General features: G+C 39.9%; 1 long non-coding RNA gene across 9 annotated transcripts in view; it reads right to left on the reverse strand.

Moving 5' to 3' along the window:
- The window catches only part of LOC147369625 (uncharacterized), a 151551-nt gene that overhangs the window by 40100 nt on the left and 95557 nt on the right, over positions 1 to 15894 (reverse strand). For 2 of the 9 annotated variants that reach the window (XR_015167655.1, XR_015167652.1), the window contains one exon: positions 2468 to 2645. The exons of 6 other annotated variants lie outside the window; for them this stretch is intronic. This is a non-coding gene — a long non-coding RNA (uncharacterized LOC147369625). Of the gene's footprint in view, positions 1 to 2467; positions 2646 to 15894 lie in introns of those variants that run through there. One more of the 9 variants, XR_015167660.1, reaches the window with a different exon arrangement.

Raw genomic sequence — 15894 nt, forward strand, 5'->3', positions numbered from 1 at the left:
TGGGAATGGGCAAATGTAATTCAGATGACCATAATATCTACTACTGTGGGCAAGAATCCCTTAGAAGAAATGTAGTAGACCTCATAGTCAAAAAAAGAGTCCAAAATCCAGTACTAGGGTGCAGTCTCAAAAACCACAGAATGATATCCGTTTGTTTCAAAGGCAAATCATTCAACATCACAGTAATCCAAGTCTATGCCCCAACCACTAATGCCAAAGAAGCTGAAGCTGAACGGTTCTATGAAGACCCACAAGACCTTCTAGCACTAACACCAAAAAAATGATGTCCTTTTCATCACAGAGACTGGAATGCAAGAGTCCCCACAGGGGACTGGAATGCAAACGCAAGACATACCTGGAATAACAGGTAAGTTTGGCCTTGGAGTACACAATGAAGCAGGAACAGGTTAACAGAGTTTTGCCAAGAGAACGCACTGGTCATAGCAAACACTCTCTTCCAACAACAGAAGAGATGACTCTACACATAGACATTACCAGATTGCCAATACTGAAATCAGATCAATTATACTCTTTGCTGCCCAAGCTGGAGAAGCTCTATTCAGCCAGCAAAAACAAGACCTTGAGCTGACTGTGGCTCAAATCATCAGCTTCTTATTGCAAAATTCAGGCTCAAATTATTGAAAGTAGGGAAAACCACTAGGCCATTCAGGTATCAGTTTAGTTCAGTCATTCAGTCATGTCCAACTCTTTGCAACCCCATGGACTGCAGCACCCCAGGCTTCCCTGTCCATCACCAACTCCTGGAGCTTACTCAAACTCATGTCCATCGAGTCGATGATGCCATCCAACCATCTCATCTTCTGTTGTCCCTTTCTCCTCCCACCTTCAATCTTTCCCAGCATCAAACACCTTATGATTATACAGTGGAGGTGATGAGTAGATTCAAGGGATTACATCTGATAGAGTGCCTGAAGAACTATGGACAGAGGTTTGTAACATTGTACAAAAGGTGGTGAACAAAACCATCCCCAAGAAAAAGAAAGCAAGAAGGTGAAGTGGTTGTCTGAGGAGGCCTTACAAATAGCTGAGAAAAGAAAATAAGCAAAGACAAAGGAGAAAGGGAAAGATACATTGGAAAAGACTCTGATGCTGGGAGGGATTGGGGGCAGGAGGAGAAGGGGACGACAGAGGATGAGATGGCTGGATGGCATCACTGACTCGATGGGCGTGAGTCTGAGTGAACTCCAGGAGTTGGTGATGGACAGGGAGGCCTGGCGTGCTGCGATTCATGGGGTCGCAAAGAGTCGGACACAACTGAGCGACTGATCTGATCTGATCTCATCTAGATTGTGACAGTTCTATGGTTTAGACAGAGGAAATCGAGACTTTCTTTCCTACTGGAGAACATGGAATCTTAAGTTAAATCCTATGAAGGATTTTTACATCCCTAAAGGTAGTAAGAATCTGCTTTGGCCACACAAATATGGTCAATTAATCTTTAACAAAGGAAGCAAGAATGTACAATGGAAAAAGACAACTGCTTCATTAAGTGGGAAAATGGGACAGCTATGTGTAAAATTATGAAATTAGAACATTCTCTAACATTATGTACTAAAATAAACCCCAAATGGATTAAAGACCTAAATGTAAGACTGGATATTATAAAAGTCATAGAGGAAAACATAGGCAGAACACTCTTTGACATAAACCTCAGCAATATTTTTTTGGACCCTTCTTCTAGAGTTACAGAATTAAAAGCAAAAATAAACAAATGGGACCTAATTAAACTTAAAAGCTTTTGCACAGCAAAGAAAAGCACAAACAAAATGAAAAGACAACCTGCAGCATGGAAGAAAACATTTGCAAATGATGCAACTGACAATGGATTAATTTCCAAAATACACACTGTTCATACAGCTTAATAATAATTAAAAAAACCCAAACAACAAAATCAAAATATGGGCAGAAGACGTAAATAGACATTTCTCCAAATAAGACATATAGATGGCCAACAGGCACATAAAAAGATGCTCAACACTGCTAATCATTAGAAAAATACAAATTAATCAGAACTACAATGAGCTGTCACCTCACACCAGTCAGAATAGCCATCGTTAAAAACTCTACACTGCACACCAGACAGAATGGCCATCATTCAAAACTCTGGAGATGGAGTGGAAAAAACAACAACACACACTGTTGGTGGGGGTGCAAACTGATGCAGTCACTATAGAGAACAATATGGAGACTCTTTAAAAAACTAAAAGTAGATCTATCATATGATCTAGCAATCCCACTTTTGAACATCCATCTGGAAAAACTATAATTCAAAATGACATATGCACCTCTATGTTCACAGTAGCACTATTCACAGTAGCCCAAACATGAGAACAATCTAGATGTCCACTGGCAGAGGAGTGAATAAAGAAGGTGTGGCCCATGCATACAAAGGAACACTGTGCAGCCATTACATTAAAGTAGAAAGCAATGAAACGATACCACTTACAGCCGCATGGCTGGATGGCATCACTGACTCGATGGACGTGAGTCTGGGTGAACTCCGGGAGTTGGTGATGGACAGGGAGGCCTGGCGTGCTGCGATTCATGGGGTCGCAAAGAGTCGGACACAACTGAGCGACTAATCTGATCTGATAGCCACATGGATGCACTTAGAGATTATCATACTGAAAGAAGCAAGTCAGATAGTAAAAGGTAAGTATCAGATCAATATAATATCACTTATATGTGAAAACTTAAAAAATATATACAAATGAACTTATTTAAAACAACAGAAACAGACAGATGTAGAAAACAAAGTTACTGTTACCAAAAGGGAAGGAGGAGGGAGGGATAAAATAGGAGATTCAGGCTAACAGATACACACTACTATATATGAAATAAAAAATAAGGACCTGCTGTATAGCATGGGGAACTACATTCAATATTGTGTAATAATCTATAATGGAAAAAATCTGAAAAAGAATATATATATATATTCTATGTATTCTAATATATATATATATATATATATATATATATATATATGACTGAATCACTTTGCTGTATACCTGAAACTAACACAACATTGTAAGTCAACTATACTTCAATGAAAAAAAGAAAAAGAAAAAGAATCTGCTTTGGACTAGAGTGAGGAGTTAGTTTTTTAAAGTATTCATTTGAGATGATATTGGAACAAACAAATTGAATTATTTCCTAGCTAGGAAAAGGGGCCTGACATCTAGGGACAAAGCCCCAAATTGTGGCTTCTGGAAGTAAACCATGGGTATGACAGATGGTGAAGAAGTCACAGACTAAGGATTCTTTGATCCCTCAGTCTTACCTACTGTCCACTCATAATATTAGTTCAACTGGAATTTGGCGGTCATTGGAAAAGCTAAAAATATTGCAGTCTGATTTCTTTCCTATGTTTTACTTTTTCTTCTATGAGCTTTAGGTTTAAATACTGTTTGTATACCTTTCTATGTTATCTTATTTTTGCATCTATTAAACAGAGTCACATGGTAAAAACATGCAATTCCTTTTATTTAACATGGGGTTGCAAAGAGTCAGATACAACTGAGCGACTGAACTGTACGGTATTGGCACTGAAAGTACAGCAGTGAAAAAGAATGGCATCTCTTTACCCTAATGGAGCTTATACCTTGGCAGGAGAATATCACTGCAACCCCAGTTCCTTTTATTACTTAACTGCATAGTCCATGGGGTCTTAAAGAGTTGGACACGACTGAGTAACTTTCACTTTCACTAGGAAAGTTCACTTTACTTTTACCTAATCAGTGTATTAGACTTGTAGGATTTATTCATTTTTTAATTGGAGTATAATTGGCTTCCAATATTGTGTTAGTGTGGAATTTAATGTTTGATTTCTCAGTCTGATATAGCTCAGCTGGTAAAGAATCCACCTGCAATGCGGGAGACTGCAGTCTAACCCTGGGGTGGGAGGATACCCTGAAGAAGGGAACAGCTACCCATTCCAGTATTCTGGCCTGGAGAATTCCATGGACTGTATAATCCATGGGGTCTTAAAGAGTTGGACATGACCGAGCAACTTTCACTTTCACTAGGAAAGTTTGCTTCACTTTTACCTAGTCAATGTATTAGATTTGTGGGATTTATTTTTTTAACAGGAGTATAATGGCTTATAATCCTGTGTTATTGTGGAATTCATTGTTGATTTATCAGTGTTGATATGGATGAGACTCTGAGGGGCCATGATTATTACTGGAATGTTGCAAAATTCAGAAACCTCAAATATTAAATTTTCTTCTTTAAGTCTGCCTTCCAGGAGTGATTATTTGTTTAATAATATTCTCCTGCAAAGTTATAAGCTCTATTAGGGTAAAGAAGATGCCATTCTTATTCACTACTGTACTTTCTAAGCTGATATAGTACAGTTCAGTCACTCAGTCATATCTGAATCTTTGGACTTCATCACTGCATCATATCAGACTTCCCTATCCATCACCGACACCTGGAGCTTGCTCAAAGTCATGTGCATTGAGTCAATGATGCCATCCAATCATCTCATCCTCTGTCATTCCCTTCTCTTCCTGCCTTCAATGTTTCCCATCATCAGGGTCTTTTCAAATGACTCGGCTCTTCACACCAGGTGGCCAAAGTATTGGAGTTTCAGCTTCAGCATCAGTCCTTTCAGTGAATATTCAGGACTGATTTCCTTTAGGGTTGATGGGTTTGATCTCCTTGATGTCCAAGGGACTCTCAAGATCAATACCACAGGTCAAAAGCATCAATTCGTCAGCACTCAGCTTTCTTTATAGTCCAACTCTGACATCTATACATGACTACTGGAAAATCCATAGCTTTGATTAGACAGACGTTTGTTGGCAAAGTAATGTCTCTCTCTGGTTTTGAATATTCTGTCTAAGTGTGTCCTAGTTTTTCTTCCAAGGAGCAAGCATTTTTAAATTTCATGGCTGCAGGCACCATCTGCAGTGATTTTGGAGCCCCAAAAAATAAAGTCTGTAACTGTTTCCACTGTTTCCCCATCTATTTGCCATGAAGTGATGGGACCAGATGCCATGATCTTAGTTTTTGAATGTTGAATTTTAAGCTACCTTTTTCACTCTCCTCTTTTACTTTGTCAAGAGACTCTTTGTGGCTTTCTGCCACAAGGGTGGGGTCATGTGCATATCTGAGATTATTGATACTTCTCCTGGCAATCTTGATTACAGCCTACACTTCATCCAGTTTGGCATTTTGCACGAAGTACTCTGCATATATTTAAATAAGCAAGGTGACAATATACAGCCTTGACGTACTCCTTTCCCAATTGGGAACCAGTAGGGTGTTCCACGTCTGGTTCTAACTGTTGCTTCTTGACCTGCATACAGATTTCACAGGAAGTAGGCAAGGTGGTCCAGTATTCCCCTCTCTTGAAGACTTTTCCACAGTTTCTGGTGCTCCACACAAAGGCTTTAGCATAGTCAATGAGGCAGAAGTAGATATTTTTCTGGAATTCTCTTGCTTTTTCTATTATCCAACAGATGTTGGCAATTTGATCTCTGGTTTCTCTGCCTTTTCCAGATCTAGCTTAAATATCTGAAAGTTCTCAGTTCACGTACTATAGAAGCCTAGCTTGGAGAATTTTCACCATTACTTTGCTAGTGTGTAAGATGAGTACAATTGTGTGGCAGTTTGCATTATTTGGCATTGCTTTTGGGGGGGATTAGAATGAAAATGGACCTTTTCCATTTCTTTGGACACTGCTGAGTTATCCAGACTTGCTGGCATATTAAGTGCATCACTTTCACAGCATCATCTTTTAGGATTTGAAATAGTTCAGCTGGAATTCCATCACCTCCACCAGCTTTGTTCGTAATGATGCTTCCTAAGGCCCACTTGACATCACACTCTGGGATGTCTGGCTTTAAGTGAGTGATCACACCATTGTAGTTATCTGGGTCATGAAGATCTTTTTTGTATAGTTCTTCAGTGTATTCTTGCTACTTCTTAATAACTTCTGCTTCTGATAGGTCCATACCATTTCTGTCCTTTATTGTGCTCATCTTTGCATAATATTCCCTTCAGTTCGATCAGTTCAGTCGCTCAGTCATGTCCGACTCTTTGTGACCCCATGGACAGTAACACACCAGGCCTCCCTGTCCATCACCAACTCCTGGAGTTTACTCAAACTCATGTCCATTGAGTTGGTGAGGCCATCCAACCATCTCATCCTCTGTCGTCCCCTTCTCCTCCTGCCTTCAATTTTTCCCAGCATCAGGGTATTTTCAAATGAGTCAGTTCTTTGCATTAGGTGGCCAAAGTATTGGAGTTTCAGCTTCAGCATCAGTCCTTCCAGTAAATATTCAGGACTGATTTCCTTTAGGATGGACTGGTTGGATCTCTTTGCGGGGACTCTCAAGAGACATCTCCAACACCACTGTTCAAAAGCATCAATTCTTCGGCACTCAGCTTTCTTCACAGTCCAACTCTCACATCCATACATGACTACTGGAAAAACCATAGCTTTGACTAGATAGACCTTTGTTGGCAAATTAATGTCTCTGCTTTTTAATATGCTGTCTAGGTTGTTCATAACTTTTCTTCCAAGGAGCAAGCATCTTTTAATTTCATGGCTGCAGTCACCATCTGCAGTAATTTTGGAGCCCCCCAAAATTGTCTGTCACTGTTTTCCCTGTTTACCCATCTATTTGCCATGAAGTGATGGGACCAGATGCCACAATCTTAATTTTTTGAATGTTGTGTTTTAAGGCAATGTTTTCACTCTCCTCTTTCACTTTCATCAAGAGGCTCTTTAGTTCTTCTTTGCATTCTGCCATAAGGGTGGTGTCATCTGCATAATGAGGTTATTGATATTACCCCCAGCAATCTTGATTCCAGCTTGTATTTCATCCAGCCCAGCATTTCTCATGATGTACTCTGAATATAAGTTAAATAAGCAGGGTGACAATATACAGCCTTGACATACTCCTTTCCTGATTCGGAACCAGTTTGTTGTTCTGTGTCCAGTTCTAACTGTTGCTTCCTGACCTACATACAGATTTCTCAGGAGGCAGGTCAGGTGGTCTGGTGTTCCCATCTCTTTAAGAATTTTACACAGTTTGTTGTTATCCACACAGTCAAAGGCTTTGGCATAGTCAATAAAGCACAAATAGATGTTTTTCTGGAACTCTCTTGCTTTTTTGATGATCCAATAGATATTGGCAATTTGATCTCTGGTTCCTCTGCCTTTTCTAAATCTAGCTTGAACATCCAGAAGTTCACGGTTCATATACTGTTGAAGCCTGACTTGAAGAATTTTGAGCATTACTTTACTAGCGTGTGAGATGAGTGCAATTGTGTAGTTTGAGCATTCTTTGGCATTGCCTTTCTTAGGGATTGGAGTGAAAACTGACCTTTTTCAGTCCTGTGGCCACTGCTGAGTTTTCCAAAATTTGCTGGCATATTAACTGCCAGACTTTCATAGCATCATCTTTTAGGATTTGAAATAGTTCAACTGGAATTCCATCACCTCCACTAGCTTTGTTTGTAGTGATGCTTCCTAAGGCCCACTTGACTTTGCATTCCAGGATGTCTGGCTCTAGGTGAGTGATCACACCATTGTGGTTATCTGGGTCATGAAGAACTCTTTTGTATAGTTCTTCTGTGTATTCTTGACATCTCTTCTTAATATCTTCTGCTTCTGTTTGGTCCATACCATTTCTGTCCTTTATTGTGACCATCTTTGCATGACATGTTCCCTTGGTATCTCTGATTTTCTTCAAGAGATCTCTAGACTTTCCTGTTCTATTGTTTTCCTCTATTTCTTTGCATTGATCACTGAGGAAGGCTTTCTTAACTCTCCTTGCTATTCTTTGGAACTCTGCATTCAAATGGGTATATCTTTCCTTTCTCCTTTGCCTTTCACTTCTCTTCTTTTTGCAGCTGTTTGTAAGGCCTCCTCAGACAACTATTTTGCCTTTTTGCATTTCTTTTTCCTGGGGATGGTCCTGATCCCTGCTTCCTGTACAATGTCATGAACCTCCATCCATAGTTCTTCAGGCACTCTGGCTATCAGATCTAATCCCTTAAATCTATTTCTTACTTCCACTATATAATTGTAAGGGATTTGATTTAGGTTATACCTGAATGGTCTAGTGATTTTCCCTACTTTCTTCAATTTAAGTCTGAATTTGGCAATAAGGAGTTCATGATCTGAGCCACAGTCAGCTTCCAGTCTTGTTTTTTGCTGACTATATAGAGCTTCTCCATCTTTGGGTGCAAAGAATATAATCAATCTGATTTTGGTGTTGGCCATCTGGTGATATCCATGTGTAAGTCTTCTCTTCTGTTGTTGGAAGAGGGTGTTTGCTCTTGACCAATGACCAGTGGATTCTCTTGGCAGGCCTTTGCCCTGCTTCATTCTGTATTCCAAGGCCAAATTTGCCTGTTACTCCAGGTGTTTCTTGACTTCCTACTTTTGTATTCCACTCCCCTATAATTAAAAGGACATCTTTTGGGGTATTAGTTCTAGAAGGTCTTGTAGGTCTTCATAGAACCATTCAACTTCAGCTTCTTCAGCATTACTGGTCAGGGCATAGACTTGGATTACCATGATATTGAATGGTTTGCCTTGGAAATGAACTGAGATCATTCTGTGGTGTTTGAGATTGCATCCAAGTGCTGTATTTCAGACTCTTTTGTTGACTATGAGGGCTACTCCATTTCTTCTAAGGAATTCCTGCCCACAGTAGTAGATATATTGGTCATTTGAATCAAATTGGCCCATTCCAGTCCATTTTAGTTCACTGTTTCCTAAAATGCTGATTTTCCCTCTTGCCATCTCCTGTTTGATTCTTTGACTTAACATTTCCAGCTTCCTATGCAGTACTGTTCTTTACAGCATTGGACTTTACTTCCATTACCAGTCATATCCACAACTGGGTATTGCTTTTGCTTTGGCTGAGCCCCGTCATTGCTTCTGGAGCTATTTCTCCACTCTTCTCCAGTAGCATATTGGGTACCTACTGACCTGGGGAGTTCATCTTTCAGTGTCCTATATTTTTGCCTTTTCATACTCTTCATGGGGTTCTCAAGGCAAGAATAATGAAGTGGTTAGACATTCCCTTCTCCAGTGGACCATGTTTTATCAGAACTCTCCACCATGCCCCGTCCGTCTTGGATAGCCCTATACGGCATGGCTCAAAGTTTCACTGAGTTAAGACAAGGCTGTGATCCAAGTGATCAGTTTGGTTAATTTTCTGTAATTGTGGTTTTCATTCTGTCTGTCAGGATGAGACAGATAAGACAGATACTGGAGTGCATATAGATATAGTGGAGTGGTTTGCCATTTCCTTCTCCAGGGGTTCTTCCCAACCCTGGGACTGAACCCGTGTCTCCCGCCTTGCAGGCAGAGTCTTTATCGCTGAGCCGCCAGGGAAGTACTATGCCCATACAACTCCTGAGAAACCAGAATCCCAGACAGCAAAAGCCTGTGGGAACTCATTTAACCAGTGGTGTTCTACTAATAACAAAATCTGTGACATGGGACTTCCATGGTGGTCCAGTGGTTAAGAATCTGTCTTCCAAAGCAAGGGACTTGAGTTTGATTCCTGGTCCCAGGCAGATTTCACATGCCGCAGAGCAACTAAGCCTGTGCGCCACAACTACTGAGCCTGTGTGCCTCAACTATAGGGAATCCTGCACATTGCAACAAGGCCCAGTGCAGCTAAAAATAAACAAGTAAACAAAATAATAAACAACAACTAACATTAAAATAAGAAAGACATTTTGCAAAAACCTAAAAAAATCTGTGACAAAGCAAAGGTGAAAATGGCAATTATTTATTATTTTCAGGTGGGAAGCAATTTCACACTGATTATTACCCTTGAATATTTATACAATGCAATGAATCTGTGCCTATATCAGTAGCCCGAGGCAGGCAGTTTTCCAGTTGATGAAATGTTAGCTCACTTAAACCTCCAAAGAGTTTCTTAGGGAAGGTTTGATTAACCCATTGTGCAAATGAGAAAATTCTGTCCAGAGAGGAGAAATTAAGTTTTCACGGTGACAAAATATTGTAACTTGATTTTCAGCTTTTAAGTCCAGAATTCTTTCTAAACAATGGAGTGCCTCTACCTCTGTGTACTGCAAGATGAATGACTTACTTAGGAAAGTGACAGGGTATATCCAAAATGTTCCATATTAGACTTACAAGAACAGAGCCTACAGGTTGGATGAAAACCACTTTTTTCATATTTTAGGTGACCCAAGTCCTTTCTGGAAGTTTTCAGTAGGTTTATTGTCAAGTTTTATTAAAATAATGAGACAAATAAACTTGGGTAAGTAAAAATTTGTTCATTCCAGCATTGCTAATAATAATGAAATTGGAATCAACCTAGTTGAGCAACTATAGAAAAATTTTAATATAATAAAAATCCATATATGTGACAGAACACAATACAAGGCATCTAAATTCATGTTCTATATGACTGTATTTGAACATCAAGACATTTCTAAGTCAAAAAAGCAGAAAATAATGTATACTACAAAAATCTGATTAAATATGACAAGAATATGTATATATATGTGCATCTCTGTGTATGCATATATACATATTTTTTTTTGACAAAACTGGAATGATACAATTCAATGCAGTGTATGTTTCACAGTTATTTATGGGTTTTGAGGTTTCTTGTCTTTTACTTCTTTTCCAATATTTTTGCTTTCTGAATTTTCTAGAGTAAACTTGTATTTCCTTGATATAAGAAGAATTGTTTTTTTTTACAAAACATTACATAAAGGCAAGAAGTTCAGAAAGCAGGAGGAAACCCACCATGACAAGGTATCTTCCCTGTTACAAAGCTGCAAAGGTCTGGAATGTTGCAGGACATGCTGGACCCACTGCAAATGGCATCCACAGACCTAATCTGTCACTGCAGCCTCCTCTCTTTCTCAGCTGTTGCTACATTTTTTCATTCGGGCCAAAGGTGCTAATTATTGCTGTGGAACATCCTATATTTTTTCTGCTATGCTCCTTCTTTCTGTGGTATGTTCCTTCTGTTCCTGCCTCTTTGGATTGCCCGCCCAGGGCTACCCTGGTCAGTGATCTGTTCTCACCTACTCCCTCCCAACCCCGACTCCCACTTGGCCAAGTCTGATAGACATCTCAGTGCTCCCTTCCCAGTACCTTCCCAAACTCCTGCTGAGTTTGCCTTTAACTCACACTAAGTGTTTGGCCTCCCAGGGCCTGCTCAGCCCAGCACAAAAGGCATCAGTGCCTTCTCTCTCCTACATAGCTATGCTATCCCCCTCTCGAGGCTCTAACATATGTTCCTTAAAGGAGCGGCATCAGCCACAAAGGAGCACATTACATGTCTCTTCCTTTCTGAGGTATGTCAACCTGGGTACACGCTGTAGGGAGAGTGGGCGTTGTGTTCTAGTGCACCTGGGTCTTCCACTGTTGAAGCTCCTCTCCTGAAGGAAGCCAGGGAAGACGTCAGGAAGAGATGGGGGTCCACTTAGGCAAAACATGGAGTCACAGACTGACTCAGAAGCAGGCCAAGTAGACAGCTCTGGACACAGTGCCAAGAGCCTTCAGCCATCCTTGAGAGTAGAGTATTTCAGAGACATTTCAGGATATTTGATAACAAATATCATACCATAACGTAAAGGCAAAGAGTTTATGTAAATTACATAATCAGCATATGCTACAAAGCAGAGATTAAGGCCTCTGGGACAGTAGGGAGGACTAGCTCACTTTTGCAGAATTAGGAAGATGGGGAGAGTTCAGTGTGGTCCTTAGTCAACCCTGGAACCGCCACACACCATTCTCTAGGGTTGGAAAGGCTGCTTCAAGACAGGCAACCCCAAGGGAGGATTTGCTCACTGCATTCTCCCTTTCTGTGTATGGAGGAAAATAGCTTTTATTCCTATGGGAATAATTCTTTTTTTCTCCCTATGCACTCTCTCAGAATGCTCCAAGAGAGTTTAGCTTTCCAAGCCAGAAGATTCTCAGCACAGCCAAGTAGGCCTGGATTTGCTGTATTACAAATCTCTGTCTTAATCCCAAGAGACAATCTCAGCTTTATGACTGCGTACAGATCTGCTTCCTCTATTAAGAAGCTCTTTTTTCTAGAAGGCTCTAGCAGCCTCATCATTTTCTTTGTATCCTCTCAAACAACAACAAAAAAAAAAAAGAGAGAGAGAGAGAGAATCATCAGGTAAGATGCCTGTTCAATACACTTAAAATATCTCCATACTAAAATAATACAATTATTCCCAAACAGTATCCTCTCATTTACTTCTAAGTAGTCACAGATCTGTCACTGAGAGCTCTATATTTATTTATGACTAGTCAAAGTTTAACTTTTCCTGAGCATTTGTCCTTGGGGAATTAGCATGCAATGGGTAGACTGGAGATGAATATTCACTTCAAAAGTGGTCTCAATATCCTGGTAACCCCTTCTTTGGTGACTGCATCAAAAGGTAACACCATCGTGAAACAACATCTCAGAGCATCACTTTGAGGACATGCCAGGAGGGCAAATGGCCATACCCTTTGAAGTACTCTGCTCACAACTGTTCTTTATCCCAATATATTTGGCGTTACCTTCTAGTGAGTAAGGCAGCTGTTTTGGGCAGGGATGTAATAAGGTTGATTGCTGGGTTCTGACATTATAATCTGAAAGAGAATGCTTTGAAATTCTTACTTACATTTTTATTTAAGTGTTTCATTTTACTATGTTTATGTATCTGTATCTATGGAGAAAGATACAATGAAGCGTGATTAAAAAAAAAAAAAGGCCCTGGGTCAAAGGGCAGGGGCCTTAACTTTTCCACCTGTTAATGCAAATTATGAGACCTAACTCACGGGGATGATGTGTGTGTGTGACTGGGTGAAGTAACACATGAAAGTGACTGGCAATAAGCCTGCACCACAGTGCACCACAAAAATTCATAACTTTAAAAAAATTTTTGCCATATATTTGAGTGGGTAATTATCTTTTGTGTCCTTTTTAGAGAAGTCATGTAGGGAAATCTGGCTTCAAGGATTGAAGAGCTTAGTTTTTTCCCATATCTGTCATGAATTCTTGGGCAATTCATAAGATAATGGGAAGGGGTTAAAAGATCTCTTTAAAATTCCAGCATTTCTTGAAATTTCCTAATACCATACACAAAGATAAACTTGAAATGGATTAAAGACCTAAACATAAGACCAGAAACTAAAAAACTCTTAGAGGAAAATATAGGCAGAACACTGTATGATATAAATTATAGCAAGGTTCTTTATGACCCACCTCCTGAAATAAAACAAAGAAAATAAAAACAAAGATAAAGAAGTGGGACCTAGTTAAACTTATAAGCTTTTGCACAGCAAAGGAAACTATAAGCAAGGTGAAAAGATAGCTCTCAGAATGGGAGAAAATAATAGCAAATGAAACAACTGACAAAGGATAACTTCCAAAATATACAAGCAGTTCATACAATGCCAGAAAAACAAACAACCCAATCAAAAAGTGGCAAAAAACCTAAACAGACATTTCTCCAAAGAAGACACAGAGATGGCTAATAAACACATGAGATGCTCAACATCACTCATTATTAGAGAAATACAAATCAAAACTACAGTGAGATATCACCTCACATCGGTCAGAATGGCCATCATCAAAAAATCCACAAAGAACAAGTACTGGAGAGGATGTGGCAAAAAGGGAACATTCTTGCACTGCTGGTGGGAATGTGAATTGATACAGTCACTATAGAAGACAGTATGGAGATTCTTTATAAAAAAAAAAAAAAACTAGGCATAAAATCATCATACAACCCAGCAACAACACTTCTAGGCATATACCCTGAGGAAACCAAAATTGAAAAAGACAAAAAAAAAAAAACAAAATTGAAAAAGACAAATGCACCTCAATGTTCACTGTAGCACTATTATTTACAACAGCTAGAACATGGAAGGAATCCATGTTCTACATGTCCCTTGACAGACGAATGGATAAAGAAGCTGTGGTACACACACACACACACACACAACAGAATACTACTCAGTCATTAAAAGAAATGCATTTGAGTCAGTTCTAATGATGTGATGAACCCAGAGCCTATTAGAGAGAGTGAAATAAGTCAGAAAGAGAAAAGCAAATATCATACATTAACACATAATACATTATGGAATCTATACAGATGGTACTGATGAGCCTATTTGCAGGGCAGTAATGGAGATGCAGACATAGAGAACAGACTTATGGACAAGGGCAGGGGAGCATAAGGAGAGGGTGAGGTGAATGGAGAGAGTAGCATGGGAGTATATGCATTACCATATGTAAATAGACAGCCAATGGAGATTTGCTGTGCAACTCGGGGAACTCAAACTGGGACTCTGTAATAATCTAGAGGGGTGGGGAAGGGTGGGAGATGGGAGGGAGATTCAAGAGAGAGGGGACATATGTATACCTATGGTTTATTCATGTTGATGTATGACAGAAATCAAACCAATATTGTAAAGCAATCAATCAATTAAACATAAATAATTATAAAAATTTTTCTAGCATTTCTTGATTTCTTTTATATACTGGCTGTCAGCTCTGAATCTTCTCAAGCCCCGGCTAATTAGTTAATCAAAGCAATTAGCTGGTACACTAACTGGTAGTGATGCATCTGTAGAGTCCTCTGCTGATTATCTACCAGGAGTAAAAGAGTTATCCCACATTTTAAGAAAATGAATGAATATATGTATAAATGAAACAATGTTTTCATTGTTGCACGCTTTCTTGGTACTACATTAGAACTACATTCTGTCAACAGATTAAGGCTATATGACTTATGAGACACTAGATTCTGTAACTATTTTCATGTGTTATGGTTTCAGGCCCTCCACGCTGGTGGCTACCACATGGAAATATTAAGGTAATCTTCCTTCAAATTCCCTAGGAACGAAACTCTAATCTGAGTTTTGTTTGGAATTACTTAGAACTTTACTGAGGCAAGTGATGTTCTTCAAGGTTCAGACACATGAAAGGGGCAGGCATGCTGTAGGTAGAGGAGCCCATAGGAGAGTAATCCCAACCAGGACCCAAGCTGAGACTTGGTCACGGGTACACCACGGAACCCTCCGCAGTGCCTGGAAAATGCTTGTGGACACTGGCAGTTGCCAGGGGGCATGGCAGGTTCTTACATGCCCACAGATTTGAGCACTGCTTGGTTTCTTCTCTGGAGGGGATTGCAGTTTGATTAAGAGTATGCTCCTAACTGCCCTATAAGTTGCAGAGAATGCCTAGAGGAGTGTGAATGGCAAACGCCAACTCTGAGATATAGACTGAGGATATGTGAAGGAACAGCCTATCTCTGAACAGAGCCTCAGATTCTGTTTCCAACTTGTATGAGGGCAAAGTGATGGAGGTACCTTTTTCATTTTCAGCTATGCTTCTGAGTACTGAATATACTGTGAGGTAAAATAAATGTTTAATAAATGGGGGAAATGGAGAAATGAAAGATTGTTTTGGTTTTTTGGTGTGGATTAGTGTTCCTGTACTCCTTCATTTTACAAGCTTTTTCACTTGAAGCTTTAGCCTCACTAGTAAATTTTAAATTTTACTTCTTAAAAAAAATGCATTCATGAGTTGCTGCTGCTGCTGCTGCTAAGTCACTTCAGTCATGTCCGACTCTGTGCAACCCCACAGACGGCAGCCCACCAGGTTCCCCTGTCCCTGGGATTCTCCAGGCAAGAACACTGGAGTGGGTTGCCATTTCCTTCTCCAATGTGTGAAAGTGAAGTCGTTCAGTCGTGTCCAACTCTTCGTGACCCCATGGACTGCAGCCCACCAGGCTCCTCTGTCCATAGGATTTTCCAGGCAAGAGTACTGGAGTGGGGTGCCATTGCCTTCTCCGATTCATGAGTTGACTGGTGCCAAAGATGCTTTGAGGGCAGCTTAGCCTTCAGGGGGG

This window comes from Bos grunniens, chromosome 7 (assembly GCF_055505025.1).
Source record: "Bos grunniens cultivar Pamir isolate PY7600 chromosome 7, Bosgru_T2T1.0, whole genome shotgun sequence".
Taxonomy (NCBI): domain Eukaryota; kingdom Metazoa; phylum Chordata; class Mammalia; order Artiodactyla; family Bovidae; genus Bos; species Bos grunniens.